This window comes from Ursus arctos, unplaced genomic scaffold (genome assembly GCF_023065955.2).
Source record: "Ursus arctos isolate Adak ecotype North America unplaced genomic scaffold, UrsArc2.0 scaffold_9, whole genome shotgun sequence".
NCBI lineage: Eukaryota > Metazoa > Chordata > Mammalia > Carnivora > Ursidae > Ursus > Ursus arctos.
In genome coordinates, this window is record NW_026623111.1 from 35,688,201 (window position 1) to 35,706,583 (window position 18,383).

Below are 18,383 nucleotides of genomic sequence, written 5' to 3' on the forward strand. Positions count from 1 at the left end.
ATTATCCTGTTGTAAGCTATACTTCTTCCTTCCATTCTTTTACAGCCTTATTGAAAAATAATTGAAATATAATAAACCATAAAGTGTAAAATCTATTAAGTTTTGATATATGTGTATACTGTGACACCTTCACCACAATCAAGATAATGAACATATTCTCTATCCCTGGAAGTTTCTCTTGTCCCTTTGTGATCCCTCCCTCTTGCTTATTCCTGCCCAGCCTCCCAGCCCCAGACACCTACTGATATGTCTGTCACTGAATTCTAGTTTATACTTCCAAGAACTTTATGCAGTTCTAGTATGCATTCTTTCTTGTACAGTTTCTTTCATTCAACACAATTATTTGAGATTCATCTATTTTATTGCATGTGTTAATAGTCCATTTGGTTTTATTGCTGTGTAGTATTCCAGCATATGGATATACTACAATTTGATCATCCATTCAACTGTGGATGGCCATTTGTGTTGCTTCCAGGTTCTGATTATGATTATGAAGTGATTATGAAAGTGGCTATGAACATCTTAGTACAATGTTTATGTTTGTGTGCATGAGTCTTTGTGTGGACATATGATCTCATTTTCTTGGGTAAATAGCTTAACAAGGAATGGCTGGTTGATATGGCAGGTTTATATACAAATTTTTAAGAAATTGCCAAACGTAACGCTGCTCAGCACCACCCACTCTGTGCCTGTCGTCAGCCAGCCCCTTCATCCATGTCCATCACTCCATGAGGAAGTGCTGGGAGCATGTCAGACAACTGCCCTACAAAATTGCCGACATCAACCTGTCTCCCTGGGGGGACACAAGGCCCTGGACATTGCCGAGAGAGATGCCAGGCCTGATGCGCTTGAAGGAGATGTACTTGGTCTCCAAGCCACTGAAGGGCACCTGCAATGCTGCCTACCTACAGATGATGGTAGAGACAGCCATCCTCACTGAGACCCTCAGCACCTAGGGTTCAGCTGTAACATCTTGTCTGTCTAGGATCATGCAGTGGTGGCCATTGCTAAGGCTGGCATTCTCCTGTACATCTGGAAGGGTGAAACAGACCAGGAGTACCTCTGGTGCACTGAGCCCATGCTGTACTTCAAGGACTGGCCTCTCAGCGTGATTCTGGATGATGGAGGTGACCTCCCCAACCTCATTCACACCAAGTACCCACAGCTCCCAACAGGCATCCCCATCATTTCTGAAGAGACCACAACAGGGTCTACAACCTATATAAGACAACAAATTTTGTTGTTTGTTTACTTATTACTGAAGTTTGAGGATTCTTTACATATTCTGGACATAAATCCTTTATCAAATATATGATTTGCAAATAATTTCTTCTAGTCTTTGGTCTTTTTTCTGTTAGTATCTTTCAAAGACTAGAAGTTATTCATTCTGATGATGACCAGTTTATAATTTGTTTCTATATGGAATGTCTTTGCCCAATCCAATGTCAAAAACAGTTTCTCTTTTATTTTCTTATGGAAGTTTTATAGTTCTAGTTTTTACTGTTAGGCCTATGTTCTATTAAAGTTAATTTTTATAGATGATGTAGGCCATAGATTGAAATAATATTTATTTTTTTAATACAGTTATATGCTGTTAGTTGAGAGCTAATTTTTGTATATGGTGTAAGCTATAAAAGCTATGAGTTAAAATAATTCTTCCTTTTTAAAATATAAATATGTGCTATTTGCCTTTCCGCACAGAATTGGCTTTGCATCTCTTTCAAAAATCAGTTCTTTCTGGACACTATTCTTTGCCATTGAACTCTTTGTCTATATTGAAACTGATACTACACTGATTTGGTTATTATAGCTTTATTATATTTGATATCACATAGTATAGTCCTTCAATTTCCTTTCAGGAATTAATTTTTTATTAAGAGTTTATTTTTGGGGCCTGGGTGGCTCAGTCAGTTGAGTGTGATTTCAGCTCAGGTCCTGGTCTCAGGGTACTGGAATCAAGTCCCCTGATGGGCCCCACACTGAGATTCTTTCTCCCTCTCCTTCTGCCCCTCCCGCTTGTGTGCTGGAGCTCTCTCTCTCTCTCTACAATAAATAAATAAATAAATCTTTAAAAAAGAAGACTTTATTTTTTTAGAGCAGTTCAAGATTCACAGCAAAACTGAGGGGAAGGTACACAGAGTTCCCCTATACCCTTGCCCCCACACATCCACAGCCTCCCCTTCGTCAGCATTCCCTACCAGAGTGTTACTTTTGTTAAAACTGATGGAGCTATATTGATGCGTCATAACTGCTACAGGTCTCTGTAGTTTACATTCACTCTTGGTGTTGTACGTTCTTTGTGTTTGAATGCATATATAATGGCATATATCCATCATTATGGTATCATACAGAGTATTTTCACAGCCTTAAAAATATGTGGTCAGCCTATTCAGCCCTCCCCCAACCTGACCCCTGGCAACCACTGATCATTTTACCGTTACCATAGTTTTGCCTTTTCAAAATGTTATATAGTTGCAATCACACAGTATGTAAACTTTTCAGATTGGCTTCTTTCACTTAGTGATAGGCATTTAACTTTCCTCCATGTCTTTTCATGGCTTAATAGCTCATTTCTTTTTAGTGCTAAATACTATTCTGTATTTATTTATCCATTTAGCTACTACAGGACATCTTGGTTGCTTCCAAGTTTAGCAACTGTAAATAAAGCTTCTATAAACATCCCTGTGCAGGTTTTTGGGTGGACATAAGTTTTCATCTTCTTTGGGTAAATACCAAGGAGAGCTATTGCTGGATTGTATGGTAAGAGTTTCTTAGTTTTGTAAGTAACCTCCAAACTGTCTTCCAAGGTGGCCATAGCATTTTGCATTCCTCTCAGCAATGAATGAGGGTTAGATCCTTGACAGCGTTTGGTGTTGTCAGTGCTCCAGATCTGAGCCATTCTAATAGGTGTGCACTGGCAACTCACTGTTGTTTTAATTTGCATTTCCCAGATGACCTGTGATCTGGAGCATCTTTTCATATGTTTATTTGCCATCTGCAAATCCTTTTGTTGAAGGGTCTGTTAAGGTTTTTTGGCCTATGTTTAAATAGGGTTTTTGTTTGTTTTCTTACTATAGAATTTGAAGAATTCTTTGTATATTTTGGATAATAATCCTCTATTAGATATGCCTTATGTAAATATTTTCTCTCAGTACATGTCTTGTCTTCTCATTTTCTTGACATTGCTTTTTGCAGAGCAAAAGTTTTTAATTTTAAAGAAGTTCAGCTTATCAATTATTTCTTTCATGAATTATGCTTTTGGTGTTATATCTAAAAAGTCATCGCCATAGCCAAGATGATCTAGGTTTTTTCCTATGTTATCTTCTAGGAGTTTTATCATTTTGTATTTTACATTTAGGTCTATGATCCATTTTGAGTTTTGCGATGGACTTAAGGTCTATATTTAGTTTTTTTTTTTTTTTCGCACGTGTGAATGTCCAGTTGTTCCAGAACCATTTGTTAAGAAGATCATCTTTGCTTATTATATTGCTTTTGTTCCTTTGTCAAAGATCATTTGACTATATTTATGTGGGTCTATTTCTGGGCTCTCTATTCTGTTTGATCAATTTGTCTATTCTTTTGCTAATGCTACACTACCTTGATTACTGTAGCATTATAGTAGATCTTGAAGTTGCTGGTGTCAGTTCTACAAATTTGTTCTTAGGCTTTTCATAGATGCCCTTTATGAAGGTGAGAATCACCCTTTTTATTTATAGTTCACTAAGAGTTTTTGTTCTTAAGAATAGATATTGCATTTTGTTAAGTATATTTCTTACATCTACAGAGTGGTCGTGATGAGGGAAGGGAAGGCAAGCTGAGGACAAAGCAGAAACTGACACCCTGCAACCCACCCCCACCCCCATGTATGCAACATTCTTCGGGACTCCTGGCTGCCCTAAAACTAAGGAAAGGAAAAAAACAAATGGTTAACTGACAGAGATCACAGTCCTTCAAGACCCATAATTCTCCCTCAGTTTACACATATCCTAGTGATTTACAAGGAAGAAGCTTTCTTATCAATAGTCTAACTTCTAGAGACCCATAATTCAGTTTCCTGGAGCCTTAAAGTTACCACCCCCTCCACAAAATTGAGGGAGACTGAGGCAGAAGGAAATGTAAATAAAATGGAATTTCTTTTAAACCTGAAGCCCATTGACAAGGACTCGTGATCATTCCTCCGGGAGACTCCCAACTGTCTTCATGTTAGTGCCTCATTAGAGGGAGGGACAGCCTTGGTTTGACAATAGCAAGGCCTCCAATATCCTGTGAGTCTTCTTTAACATATGAAAGTACTTTCTCAACCTCCTTTTTTCCTCACCTCCCCCAACCCCATGGTATATAACCAGCCACCTCTCACAACCCGGGGCAGCAGCTCTTTCTGCCCACAGGTCCTGTCCCTGTGCTTTAATAAACCACCAATTTTGCACCAAAGGCGTCCCAAGAATTCTTTCTTGGTCATCGGCTCCGGACTCCACCCCGATGAACCTCACCTGTATTCCACAACCTCATCAGTCGTATGTTTTCTCTTTTTCATTCTGTTAATATGATGAATTACACTGATTGATTTTTTTTTTTAAAGATTTATTTATTTGACAGAGAGACAGCCAGCGAGAGAGGGAACACAAGCAGGGGGAGTGGGAGAGGAAGAAGCAGGCTTATAGCGGAGGAGCCTGATGTGGGGCTCGATCCCATAAACGCTGGGATCATGCCCTGAGCCGAAGGCAGATGCTTAACGACTGCGCCGCCCAGGTGCCCCTACACTGATTGATTTTTTAATATTAAGCCGGTCTTATATTCCTAGAATAATCCACTCTTGATCATGATATAATTTTTATATTTTTTGGATTTATTTTTTTGTTTCTTTTTTAAAGATTTTATTTATTTGTCAGAGAGAGAGCACAAGCAGGGGGAGCAGCAGGCAGAGGAAGAAGCAGGCTCCCAGCTAAGCAAGGAGCCCAACACGGGACTCGATCCCAGGACCCTGAGATCATGACCCCAGCTGAAAGCAGACGCTTAACCAGCTGAGCCACCCAGGTGTCCCTATTTTTTGGATTTAATATGATAAAGTGTGCTAAGAATTTTTGCATCAATTTTATGAGAGTTATTAGACTGTAGTTTTTTCCTTCAGTGTCTTTGGTTTTAGTACTACGGTAATGCTGCCTTCATAGAATGAATTATATAATGTTTCCTCTGCTGTTTTCTGAAAGATTTTCTGCACAATTGGAATTACTTTTTCCTTAAATGTTTGATAAAATGTTGAATCCATGTGAACATTGAGGTTTGTGCGTGTATGGGAGGTGTATAATTATAAACTTAATTTTAAAAATAGATAGAGGGCTCTCAGTCTTTATATTTACCCATGTAGTGTCCACTCCCAGTGTTCTTCATTCCTGTGTTGATCTAGATTTTTATCTTATACCATTGTCCTCAGAACTTCTTTAATATTTCCTGTAATACAGGCTTTCTGGCAATGAACTCCTTTATAAGTTGAGAGGCTTTTTTCATTAAAGGTGTTGCTGCTTTGTTTTCTGGCTTACTTGAAGTCCAATGAGAAATCTGTTGCTAATCTTATTTTGTTTCCCTTTTTTCTCTGTCTTCTTTTAAGGTTTTATCTTTATCGCTGGCTTCAAACAGTTTGATTATAATGTGCCTTGGTATATTTTTTATTTTTTCACATCTCTTGTACTTGCGGTTTGTGAAGCATCTTGGAACTCTGGGTCTATAGTATAATTCAAGCTTGGAAAAGTTTTGGCAGTAGTTTCTTAAAATAATTTTTGTCACCTCCCCATCCCCCTTTTAGGGACTCAAATTACATGCATATTTGGCCACTTGAAGTTGTCCCACAGCTCTTTGAATTACTAGTGAGGCTGTGCCCTCTGTTCAGGGAACTTCACTAGTGCTCCTCATTTACCCCCTCCCCCCACTAAGGAGGGACCAGAAGGCTCAAGTGGGCTGGTGTTTGGTATTTCCTGTCCCTCAGGTCAAGTAGGCTCTAATAAAACCCATCTGTTTAGGCTCTGTTAGCTAGTCCTCCCTGAGGGCAGGCCTTGTTAAGAAGAGTGTTCTGGTGTCTTTCAAAATGGTTTCTTTTCCTCTCTCTCTGCCAGAAGTATGAGGGGATTTTTCACAGCTGTTCACTGTGGGACCCTGGTGGAGCTTCTGGAGGTAAAACTGAAAAAAAGTGAGTTTGACACTATTGAATGCTGGCTATTTTTGTATTCTATAAATATTCTCGAGCTTTATTCTGGGATACAGTTAATTTACTTGGAAATGATTTGATTCCTGTCTGAGTCTTGCTTTACAGCTTAGTTAGGTGGGATGTGGAACATTACTCAAGGGCAAATTTTGCTACAGTGGTAAGAGAACTTTTCTGAGTACTCTACTTGGTGGTGTTTGCTTCTCAGGTTTTCCCTGAACCGGAACTGTCCTTGGACTACTAGAGAGTATTCCTTCTACTGCCTTTTCCCAGCCCTTGGTAATTTCTTCATACGCATGAGCTGATAATAACCTGGCTGAAGTTTCTAGTGGGAGCCTCCATGAATCTCTGCAGGTCCTTATGCAGCTCATGGCCACCCTGGCCTTTCTGGTCTTCCTGCAATACCTGCTCAACTCAGGGAGACTGCCACCAAGCTTTGCTTGGCTTCCCTTTTCCTCACCACGTCAGGTAAACCTTTTTCAGGAATAATTGCCTTAGGTAACCTGAAGCATAATATCTTGAGAACTGTTGTTTCATACATTCCCTGTCCCAGCCTGTTGTTTTAGTAAAGTTAGGAGGGGCCTGTTACTCAGTTTTGGCCAGAAGAAAAATGCCTTCATTTTTAAATTTTGTTTTTAATAGTTAATTGGGTGGTTATGATTTATGTGTATATGGATTTTGTAATTCAGTGGCATTAAAAATATAAATTATGCAAATTTAATGTAGGATAATTTAAGAATTTTAATTAACTCTCCATGTTTAAATTTTACATAATGCAAACAAATCCTCCAACAAAAAAGCCAAGAAATTTTAGGAATAATTTTCAAACTGGACAGATCAGTGGGCTGTAAAATAAGTTCATACTACTAGCACATTTTGGCACTGTCTTTTGTTTCACTTAGTTGAAGTATGTTGGGTTTGAATTTTGCGAAATATTCAGTAATGAGTCAGTTATACAAAGTGTTGTTTATGTACGTTTATCTCCTGAAGGGGAAGCATTATTATCTTTATCACCTGAGGGTAAGAGCTGAGGCTCACAGAGCTCTTGACATTTGCTTAACTGTGTTAACTGAGAGAATCAGAGCAAGTAATGAGACCAAAGTATTGCAGAGTTCAGAAATACTTTCTGCGATTCCACATTGATTTAGTGGTTGCTGTAAATTCTTAGGTACATTTGTGAATTAATAATGCAAATGTAATGAGTTTAATGTATTTGTAAAAAGTTGAGGGAGCTATATTTATGCTAGCTCCCGATTTTGTTACGTGAAGCTATAAATGATTATGTATAATGATGTTTATTAAAGCCCTCTAAGGGGAGGGACCGCCCACTTTACTTTCCAAAAGGAATCAGTATCTCTCTAATGTTGTTGCTTTCCTCAAAAGTAGGAGTCAACTATCTGACTAATGGTATTTGGAAGAAAGAGTCTGAGCCTGGGTCCGCACCACCCTTTCCTGGTTTTCTCCCTCTCCCTTTTCTTCTTCTCTCACACTTGCTCTGACTTGCCTCTTATTTCTGCTTCCTGTGGGAAATGTGGGATGGAGCACTATTCAGGACGTTTTAGGTTGGCCAAACTCACTTGTCCTCTTTCTTCTGCCTCCTCTCTTGGATTCTGGGGCTCTTTGCTTTTAGCGTTGAGAGGAAGGCCAAAATCCTCTGGTGACTGACTGATAAGACTTTGTTTGGAACTCCTGGGGAGTTCTTTTTGGCTTCAGTTCCTAGCTGCATATCCATCCAGCTTTACCAGTAATAAATTTGATGTTCTAAAGTTTGTTTTTAAAGGTGAAAAGATCATCTACTTCACAAACCACAACAGGTGACTTCAAATCATATACTTACTTCCTAAGAGTAGGAAGGAATTCTCTTTAAGTACATGTAATTATTTATCAAGCCCATATCCCTAGCATCAGATTACTATTGAGCAGATATGCACCGGTACAGGTACACTGGCTGTTCAATGTTGAAATACTTTTATACAGTCTAGTAAGCATCTAGTTCCCCAATTTCTCAAGGACTCACCCACTGTCCTAACAATCATAGCCCCTCCTTCAGGGCCAACCTGAGCACCCCCAAAATGACAGCTAAAGGGTAAATAGCTGGCATAGTGGAAAACTGCCAAGACTCTCTTCAAGCACTACAGCCACATCCATTTTGGTTGTCAGACCCATGGCAAGTAGGCTGTTGAAAAATATTGACTACTACCCCTGCCTAACATGTTAAAAATAAAATAAACATAAAATATATTATAAAACAGAGAACATAAAAACAATTTTGTTTACTAAAATTGATGTCATTTTCAGGAGTTTTTGTTATGTGAAAAACTTCATTAAATGTAGCATTTTTCCCTCTATTGGTACCTATAAAAACAATGAGATTTAACCTAAAAGAGGGGGAAAACTATTTAGTCAAAACCTGCCTTTTTTTTTTTTTTTTTTTAAAGATTTTATTTATTTATTCGACAGAGATAGAGACAGCCAGCGAGAGAGGGAACACAAGCAGGGGGAGTGGGAGAGGAAGAAGCAGGCTCATAGCAGAGGAGCCTGATGTGGGGCTCGATCCCAGAACGCCGGGATCACGCCCTGAGCCGAAGGCAGACGCTTAACCGCTGTGCCACCCAGGCGCCCCAAAACCTGCCTTTTTTAATAAAAGATCTGAAATGGCTTATAGGAAATACTTATAATAGAAATACAAATAAATTATAAATTTGGATAGTCACCAAAGTGAGATGAAACTAAAAATGTAGATTTCTAGGCTTCATGAACTATGCAGTTGCTTAAGGTGGTGATAAATTTCATTCTGAGATTCCTAGCAGTGAAATTTAAAGAAATCCAACAACAGAAGAAATACAAAAAAGAAGGAAAAAAGAAAAGAAGTTGTCAAATATTTTTATATCTCTAGATGAATGATGACCTTTTGGCTTAAAATCAATACATGAAATCATGGTAGATTTAACTTTATATCAGAAATAAAGATATAATTTGTCTTTAAAGGAACATGACAGGCTTAGAGAAATATTTCTAGGAAATATGACAATTTTTTTTTTCTTCTGGATTCACAAAAGCTGCTTAAGAACTCAGAAGGATGGTCTTTGGTAGGTTTGTCTTCTCTTTTAGGTATTTTAAGTGTCTGGCAAAACAGACTTACAAACCTACTAAGTCACCCACTTGATTCTTACCCGTTCTCCTCCCCATTCTGAAGCTTTGTCCTAGGGTGCATGCTTTTGGTGAAGGTCTATTTGATACAGAAATTACAGGTTGTTTGTTTGACTTCCAGGTATTTTTCATTGTTCAGATATGCTTGTTACTACCTATAGCCACAGATAATTGAACAGACGATTTAAGCAAATGAGCGCTTTCCAGAAGGACTTTGAAACTGAACTCAGATGATTCTGATCAGTCCCGCAACACTTTTAAGGGTGAAATGTGCAGGGGGCTGTTGGCGATAATAGCTCTCTATCATGAACACTATAAAACAGATAAAAGTCATTTTCAGAATGGGAGAAGAGTGAAGCAGATCAGCAGAGAGGAGAGAGGATTTTGTGATTCTTTCTCTCTCTCTCTTTTTTTTTTCTTCCCTATAGTTTTTCAGTTATTGGTTCCATACCCTTCTTTGGCTTCAGCAGAAATTCTGCCCTTCACTTTCCTGAGAAGCATTTGTGTCTCTGTTAAGTCTCCCTCTCTATTTAAGTTAGCTGCCAAACAGTTCCTATGAAAACATGGACCCATCAGAACTTTTGATGTGTTCTTCACCTAAGTCGTGCCTGAGATTATAACTTCCAGCCCTGTGCCTTCATTTCTGATCGCTCCCGAAGAGTTTGCCTCTGAGACTGTGTTACCAACCTCCACACTAAGGTGTGCAAGTCTTGTGTTAACTCCAGTGCCCCTCCTTCTTCTGACTTCTCCAGGTTACATTTATTTATTTCATGTTACTTTTAGGTTCTGACTTCTGTAATTCCTTACATTCCCATCTGGTCACTACACAAAGAAGTGAATTAAGACATGTTGAAGTTTCTGGCAGAGACAGATTGAGAAATGTTTTCTAAATATTTTTACATAACACTATAACTTTAAAATTCAGTGTTAAATTTAAGCTTCCACTATTGTATCTATATGCCATTTTGCTGTATTTGACAGTACAGCATTATTCTAATCATTAATTTGAAGTTAATAATTTTATGAAACTACGCATTAGTTGAATTTCAATTTATTCCTGAAGGTCCCAGGATCTGTTGGGCTTACTAGAACATAAAGTGAGAAATCGGCAGAATGGTTTGAAGAGTGATGACTAGTTCGTAATTTCTTAAAAAGATCATGTATAGAAATAATGCATTGTTTTTAGCATATAAATTCTTTTTTTTTTTTTTTTTTTTAAAGATTTTATTTATTTATTCGACAGAGAGAGACAGCCAGCAAGAGAGGGAACACTAGCAGAGGGAGTGGGAGAGGAAGAAGCAGGCTCATAGCGAAAGAGCCTGATGTGGGACTCGATCCCGGAACGCCGGGATCACGCCCTGAGCTGAAGGCAGACGATTAACCGCTGTGCCACCCAGGCGCCCCCTTTTTTTTTTTTTTTTTTTTAGCATATAAATTCTAATTTATATGTAGTACAGTAGGGATTATGAGGAAAAATACTGCCGTCCTCCATAGTACAGTAATGTTATCTTGTGGGAAGAGGTCTATTCCACATTATTTTAGAGATTTGATGGTGGGGAGGAATCTTCTTATTTAGGCTTCCATCACTGTTAGAATAAAGGTGCAGTTTGTCTTCTATCTTGAGTCCTTTGAGTACTTTGTTCAACAATTTCTGGTGTTGATTACTGTAGTTAAGATGACTAGTGTTCAAAAGGGACCAAGGAGAATTAAGTACATTTATTATTAACATACGTTTAAATTTGTTGCACCCATGGCACTCAAGGTAAGTTTGCTAGAGACTGCCCCTTCCCACCCACTCTGCTACTTAGAAACACTAGTGCAGTAAGCTAGTGAGACCCCTGCCTTGTAGGCACCTGTACTGCAGGGCATTTATACACTAGAAAAAAACCCGTATCACATCTAGATACTTAAACACTTTTGCCCTACTAAAAGCCAGTGGTATCTAGGCAAGATGATCCTATATTAAGAAAGAACTTGTGGAGCTGGAATGATGTTTGATTGCTTTCAGCTGTTCTCTAATCCAGAGCCAGGGAGCTGCTTACTCCCTCAGGGAAAACAACTCCACAGCAACTCATTTTACACCAAAACGATTAACTGAACTTAATTGGGCATAGCATTTAATAAAAAGAGTCTCCTTTGGGAAAACAATTTTTTATGTGTCTGCAACCACACAGCATAAAATTGCTATGATTTGTGTGTGTGTGTGTGTGTGTGCTAGTAACAACTTTATAAAAGATTCTAGAAACCAACATAACTTCTGCATGGTGTTTGCCAAATTGTTAACTATTAGAAAAATGATGTCCATTTCTCTTTCAATACTTTTATGAGACTTCATCTTCTGACCAATGATTTATTAAATTTTACAGGGATAGAATAAATGTGAATTTTGTTTGAAAAGTCTTCCTTTTTGAAGCGCCTCCTACGAACTTCTCTATGGAGACATGTAGTTCAAGTTTTATTTTCTGTGATAAGGGCAATTCCTTTTTAATATCTGAAAAATGATGAAAATATAAATCGATGAAGTACAGATTGTGATACAATTTACTGGTGCTCTTTTAGAATATTATTTTACTTGTCCATTAAGTTTTAAAATGTAACATTTTGCCCCAGGGTTATAATACGTATCTTATTTGACATAGATAACAATGCCTACCACTAAGTTGTACAGAAATTTCAGTTTATGCATCATTTGTACAGTATTCCACCTTAGTTTAATAATACAATTGAAATAATTTTGAATTTTTAAAAAGCCTTAAACCTTCAGTTCTGAGGAAAAAATGACACTTAGTCTTTTTACTGTCAGTGAGGGGGTAATGTGAATACAAGAGGAGATGTGAAAAATGTGCTTATTCGTCACTGTTGGTTTTAAAACTCAATTTGAATAGAGTGGAAAAGAGAAGGTTTTATTCTGATTCCCTTTTTGTCATAAATCTAAAAGCTCTTAAAATTTTGGAGATGCTATTTCAGGACACATTGGCATAAATATTTGGAAAATTCTTGCCTTAAAATAAGAAGTAAATGTTTCTCAGAGGAAATGTATTTGTCACAGATAAGAACATTCTAAAATAATCTGTTTTAAAGTAAATATAAAATACGGAATATTTGGTGCTCTGCTGCTTTGTATTCAAATAGAAATCTGAGTGCCCTGAAATTGTTGCGATTTGCCAGTTCTGGAAGTCAAAATGCTCCCACTTAGGCATGTAGTCCTTTAACCATAGTAAAAACTAAAGCATGAGCTCTGAAAGGGAACATATGCAAAATGAGATAGATTCACCACATTTTGTGCATAAATATGTCTAGGTCTAGTGAGGTCAAATGACATGCCAATGATAAAATTCATTAGAGACTGGAAATAGTTGTAAATAGCTAAAGAATAATTTACTTTTCTATTGGTTCTTATGCTTTTTCTGATTTTGTATTGAACTATGATTACAATAATGATATATGGGATGACTGCCTGGGTTCAAATTCCAGCTTGGCTACTTAGAAATTATGTGACCTTGAACAATTTACTGAACCACTCTTTGCTTCATTTTTCTCACCCCTACTATATGGATATAACAATGTTTACTTCATAGGATTGTTATGAAGTTTAAATGATTTAAAACCATTTTGAATAGTGCTTAGAATGGAAATAGTACATTCAGCTGGGTAAGCCCAGTACATGTGAGTAGAGTCCTCTATCTTTCCTATGATGAAAAAAAATCCGTTAAAGACTGTGTGCTTCTGGGTTCTTTTATACAAATATTCAAAGCAGTTTTATTTCTAATAGCCAGAATGTGGAATCAACCCAGTTATTCTTCAAATGATGAATGGCCAACAATTCATGACATATACATACCATGGAATACTAACAATTCAACAACAAAGTGGAACAAAGCATTGATACACACAGTAACTTGGATGACTATCCAGGGGATATTCTAGGTGAAATAAACGAATCCCGAAAGTTAAATATTATATTATCCCATTCATATAACATTTTTGAAATGAAGAAATTGCTAAGTGTTAGGGATGGGGGCTAAGCAGTGGGGAGGTGGATGTGGTTATCAGGGGCAACACGAGGAATTCTTACAGTGATGGGACTGTTTGGCATCTTGACTGTGTGGTGGATGTACAAACCTATGATTGTGTAATTTTTTATGGAACTAAGTACACCCCTCCACACAAACACATGCACATGCACAGATGAATATAGGTAAAACTAGGGAAATTGGGATAAGATGTGTGAATTGTATCTATTCAATATCCTCGTTGTATTCTGCAAAATACTGTATTATAATGGATAAAGAAAGTAACTACGGGGCTTCTCTATTACTTTTTATAGCTCCATGTGAACTGCTTTAGAACTGCATTCGAATCTACAACTATCTCCACAAGAATTTCAATTAAAAAATAAGGTAAGACAGAGACTGCTTAGGATTTGAAAATTACTATCCACAATCATGTGTAGGAGATAGACCATTACAAATTAAAAGAAGACTACTATATAGCATAAGCATATATAAAATATATCATACAGAATATCATAGAACAAATAGAATCATAGAATCCAAAAGACAGAGATAACTTCAGATGAAGATTTCATTATTTTTTGGCAAAATGGGAAATGTAAGTATGATGGTGGTGGGTATTGTTGGCATAAATTTTCTAACTGTCCTAACTTGGGAAAAACTATACTTTATTCTGAGATTATGCCCTTCCTACTTTTTGGTTTTATAAATTTCTTTTTGTCTGTCTTTTTACAAAATAATAGTTATAATAGTTGTTTTTGTAATGCCTTTCCTTGATAAAATAAAAAGTTGGTGAGCTTAAAAAAATGGAATAGGTACAAATATGCCCCTCTTCTTCTGCCAGAGAATAGAAAAGGAATAGGATAGGAAAAACAAATGAAAGTAACACTCACCAGCAAAAAAACCGGCACTTGAATGGAAAAGGGAAGTGATTTCTAACATACAGATATGTGTCAATGTATAAAGGTGAGGGAGAGAATGGAAAGCTGAGAGGAAGGTGAAGAGAAAGGAGAAATAGCATGGGCTGGTGGAAGCTGACACAGTGTTGAGAATGCAAATGAGGAAGAGCTGGAAAGCTCAGCCAAGGATTTTCCACAATGATCACATGCACAGAATTTCTCTTCAGAAGGAGGTCTTAGGTTTTGGGCAGGTTTGGGTCCTGCGAGATTGCACTACATGTGCATTGAGTCTCTTCAACAGGAACTTTCTGATGGTCATTGAACATATTCTGTGGTTTAAAAGTTGCCTACATTCTTCGTACTCAAATAACGTTCTTTCCTTACAAGTTTCCATAGTATGTTTAGGGTCAGACCCTAGCTAAAAGATTAAATCGTGTTCACAAATTCATAAGATTTAGCTTCTGATCAAGTTCCTTTAAAGTAAGAACATTCTGGGAATTTTTCTACATTCATTATTTTTATAGGTTTCTCACTATCACTGCTTCTCAGAGGATTGTTTAAACCTAAATTATTATGGACAATTTTAATATACGAGGCACATTTATGAAATCATCTGGGGAGAAAGCAGACTGAAATTCTCATCAACATTTTCCACAAGCTCATCCTTCACCCAGATACTCTCATGAGTAAGCGCTTCCCTTTGGGTGAAGGCCACTCCTGCCGAATGTCTCTTTTTGGTTTCCTTGTGCTTCTCCATCTGGTCCTTGTGACCCCAGGCCAATCCACAATAACACAACCAGGCCTCTTCCCTTCCCACCTTTATATTTTCAAACCACGTGATGGATCATCATTAAAATTGCCCTAAATGAGTTTTTTTTTTTTTTTTAATTTTCAGTACATTTGCAAAATCTATACACTGCCCATCAGGCTATAGCTCCTCATCAAATGCCTCCACATTTCCCTGGGGTAGAGCCTGAGGATTTGTGGCAGCTGGGTGAATTCAAACAAGAAAACGCTTCCTCAAACTCAGGGTCTTATAAAGGCATGCACTCGGACACACATATGCATACCAGTTTTTCAGCCTCCTTACATGACAGTCTACATACTATACAGAGATAGTTCAAGTATTATAAAAACAGAGAGAGCTCAGTTTTTCCTCCTGCTGTTAGTGTCATGGATAAAGTACCAAATATGCATCCTGCACACAGTAGTTATTTTGTAAGTAAATGATACACTCAAAATATGGATACTTTTAGTGATAAAGGATAACCAGGAAGGAATATTTAGATGGATTTCTACAGTATCAAAATTCCCAAACTGTATTTCTTCATTTAAGAAAAATACAATTTCCAAATGAGTATACGGAGAATGAGTTATACTCAGAATATGTTTGTCATGAAATTACCAAAGAATCTGTTGACCTTTATGCTGAAGTGATAACTTGGTTTGTCCTTGTATTTGTGTATTCAACTTTCTCATGAGTTAATCCCAAAATAAACTTTTTCCCATTTTTGCAGTTAAAAAAGTAGCCTGTTTTACTCTTAAATATTACTTAAAATGTTTTTGTAAAGATTCTATATATTGTGTATTACAAATCATCTATTCAGTTGTTGATGTCTGACTTAGTAAAATAGTTACCATGATTATTCTTTTTATCGACCAGAGACTTACCATATTTTCGATCCATATAAGGCTCAGGCTCTTTCCTGCTTGCATTTGTCTACACCCTCTGCTAAAGAGCACTAGGAATGCATGTGTAGTTGCACAAGTAGAGCTTATTTCTCTTGTGAGGAGAGAGATACTACATGCCATTGGGTACTGATTAACATCTTGGTAATGGGGTGTTAGGGAGGACTTATTGTAGGATTTGGGCTCATGGTGGGTGGTTTTGGAGAGAGTTTAAAGACGATTTGCTCTGAATTAGATGCTGTCTGGAAATGTGGGTAATTCCACAATTTGGTATTTTAATAGATCTTATCTAGAAGGAGGGCAAGGCTAAAGGAGGGCAGCCATTGATAAAGAAGTGGCAGTTACTCGTATGAGCCAGAATGGGAGAATGTTGAGTTATTTTTATGGTTTGGACAATGTTTATGTTCAGACTTGTACAGGCATTGGTCTTATTTTTTGTCTTGATCCATCACGACCTCTGAGTGGCTTTGTCTAATGTCGATGTTGTGTAAAATTATTTATGTTCATGGGAGAAGATTGAGATCTGTCTGGGAGTATCAGGTAACCTCCTAGCAACACCAGGGTCCAGCTAATAGTACCAGGCCAACACCTGATGTTAAAGACAGCTCTTCTTTTTCTCACATTTATTTTCTGTATCTTCCTTCCACTTCTGAAAGATAAGGATGTCTACTTTTAAAACTATGCTGTCCACCTTTATCATTTATCATCTTGCCCATGCCACGAGGAAGGTTTCAATAGAAATAATGTAGCTATTTTGGACTCCATGCTTAAATGGCAAGATCCTCTGTTCAATGATTCTCTAGTAAATAATTCTCTGTCATAGTGACACAAGATGCATTACTTGTCACAGCCTCCTTTTGTCATCCTGCAGTACTTTATTAAGTAGAATCAGCTGGTGATAATCTGCAGTGTGTTTCAACTTTGAATACTTTGACTTTACCTTACCACTGGTTGTTGTGTAGACTCTATATTTAAGAATTTGACTTGGTGATGCAAGATATATTTAAGGAACACAGAAGCCAAGGTGAGAAGATGATGTCACAAGTTTCTGGGACCTCACATAGACAAGCTGAAAGAAGACCTCTTGGGCCAACATTGATGAGTGAAGGATAAGGTTCATTGGGCAGGATGAGGAAATGTTGGTTGGTTGGTTGGTTTCCTTTTTTGTGTGCTTGCCTTTCTCTGAATATCTATTCATGGCATTATTAAAATCATCTAAGCCTTTGCAAGTCAAACTAGTCTGATTTATTTTACATTAAGTTATCCTAGGACTCTTTAAAGCTTATGGCAACTGTTAAGGATTTCCAGGCCTCAGTAGCAGAGGAAACTTTTTCTTTCTTTTCATAGTCTTCTTGTGCCTGAGAACAAAACAAAACAAAACAAAACATTTTGGTATCACATGGGGACAATACAGGATTATATACCATTTAAACAGTTGTAAAGCTTTTCTAGTTTTCTTTTAATGATAACCAATGCTTCCATGGCCTTGTTCTTCTAGGTATGAAATAAAACCCCTTTGTCATCTTCTCTGTTTCACTGGAAAATGTATGATGTTAGAGAAAGTGTGAACTCTGGAGCAAGACCGAGTTCAAATCCTGGCTCCACAAATCCTTGTATGACTTTGGGCAGGTTATTTATTCTCTCTGTGCCTCTGCTTTTTCATCTGTAACAAGCAACTCTCTCTGTTGGGTCATTGTGATAATTGAATGTGTTTTTATACATTTATAAAGTATTTAAAACAGTTTCCAGCACACAGTAGGTATTCAATAAATTCAAGACATTAATTACATTTAAAAAATATCAGTTCAATTACCAGTAAAATATGTCCATTATCTTTTGATTCATTACAAGTCTTACCAAACATAGTGGTATAAATCACTAGCAATAATTTATTATTTCTCACTGCTTTAGGGATTGACTGGGCTTTAGTTAGTTGGTTTTTGCTCAGGATTTCTCATATGGTTGCTGTTAGATGTTGACTTGAGTCATCTCAGAGGCTGCTTCTCTCATAATTGTGGTTGGTAGCTAGCTAGGAGCTCAGCAGAAGCTGTTGTCTAGAATACCTACATATGGTCTCTGGATGCCATCTGGGGTTCTCACAGCATGGTGGCTAGGTTCCCAGGGCAAGCTTCCCAGGAATATGAGCTGGGTGGGGGGGAAGCTGTATCTGGTTTTTCTATTTAATCTTGCCTTAGAAGCAGGTTAAGACCAGCCCATATTCAAGAGGAATTAGCAACTGATCTAATATTCTAGTTTTCATAACGGCTCATTTGGATTTATATATGATTAAAATTCATTGGAGAGCTGCAATATTAAATGTTATATCTGAAATAATAACTTTGTCTATTATCATAAGCTGCTGTGATGGTTAAATTTTATGGTCAGCTTAGCCAGGCTACAGTGCCCAGTTGTTTGGTCTAACTAACTGAACACTAG

General features: G+C 37.4%; 1 long non-coding RNA gene across 1 annotated transcript in view; it reads left to right on the forward strand.

The window, feature by feature from the left end:
- The first annotated feature begins 13,674 nt into the window (after nucleotides 1-13,674).
- Nucleotides 13,675-18,383, forward strand: part of LOC125280968 (uncharacterized) — a 380,871-nt gene continuing 376,162 nt past the window's right edge. Inside the window, exon 1 of the long non-coding RNA XR_008958485.1 lies at nucleotides 13,675-13,746. This is a non-coding gene — a long non-coding RNA (uncharacterized LOC125280968). The remainder of the gene's footprint in view (nucleotides 13,747-18,383) is intronic.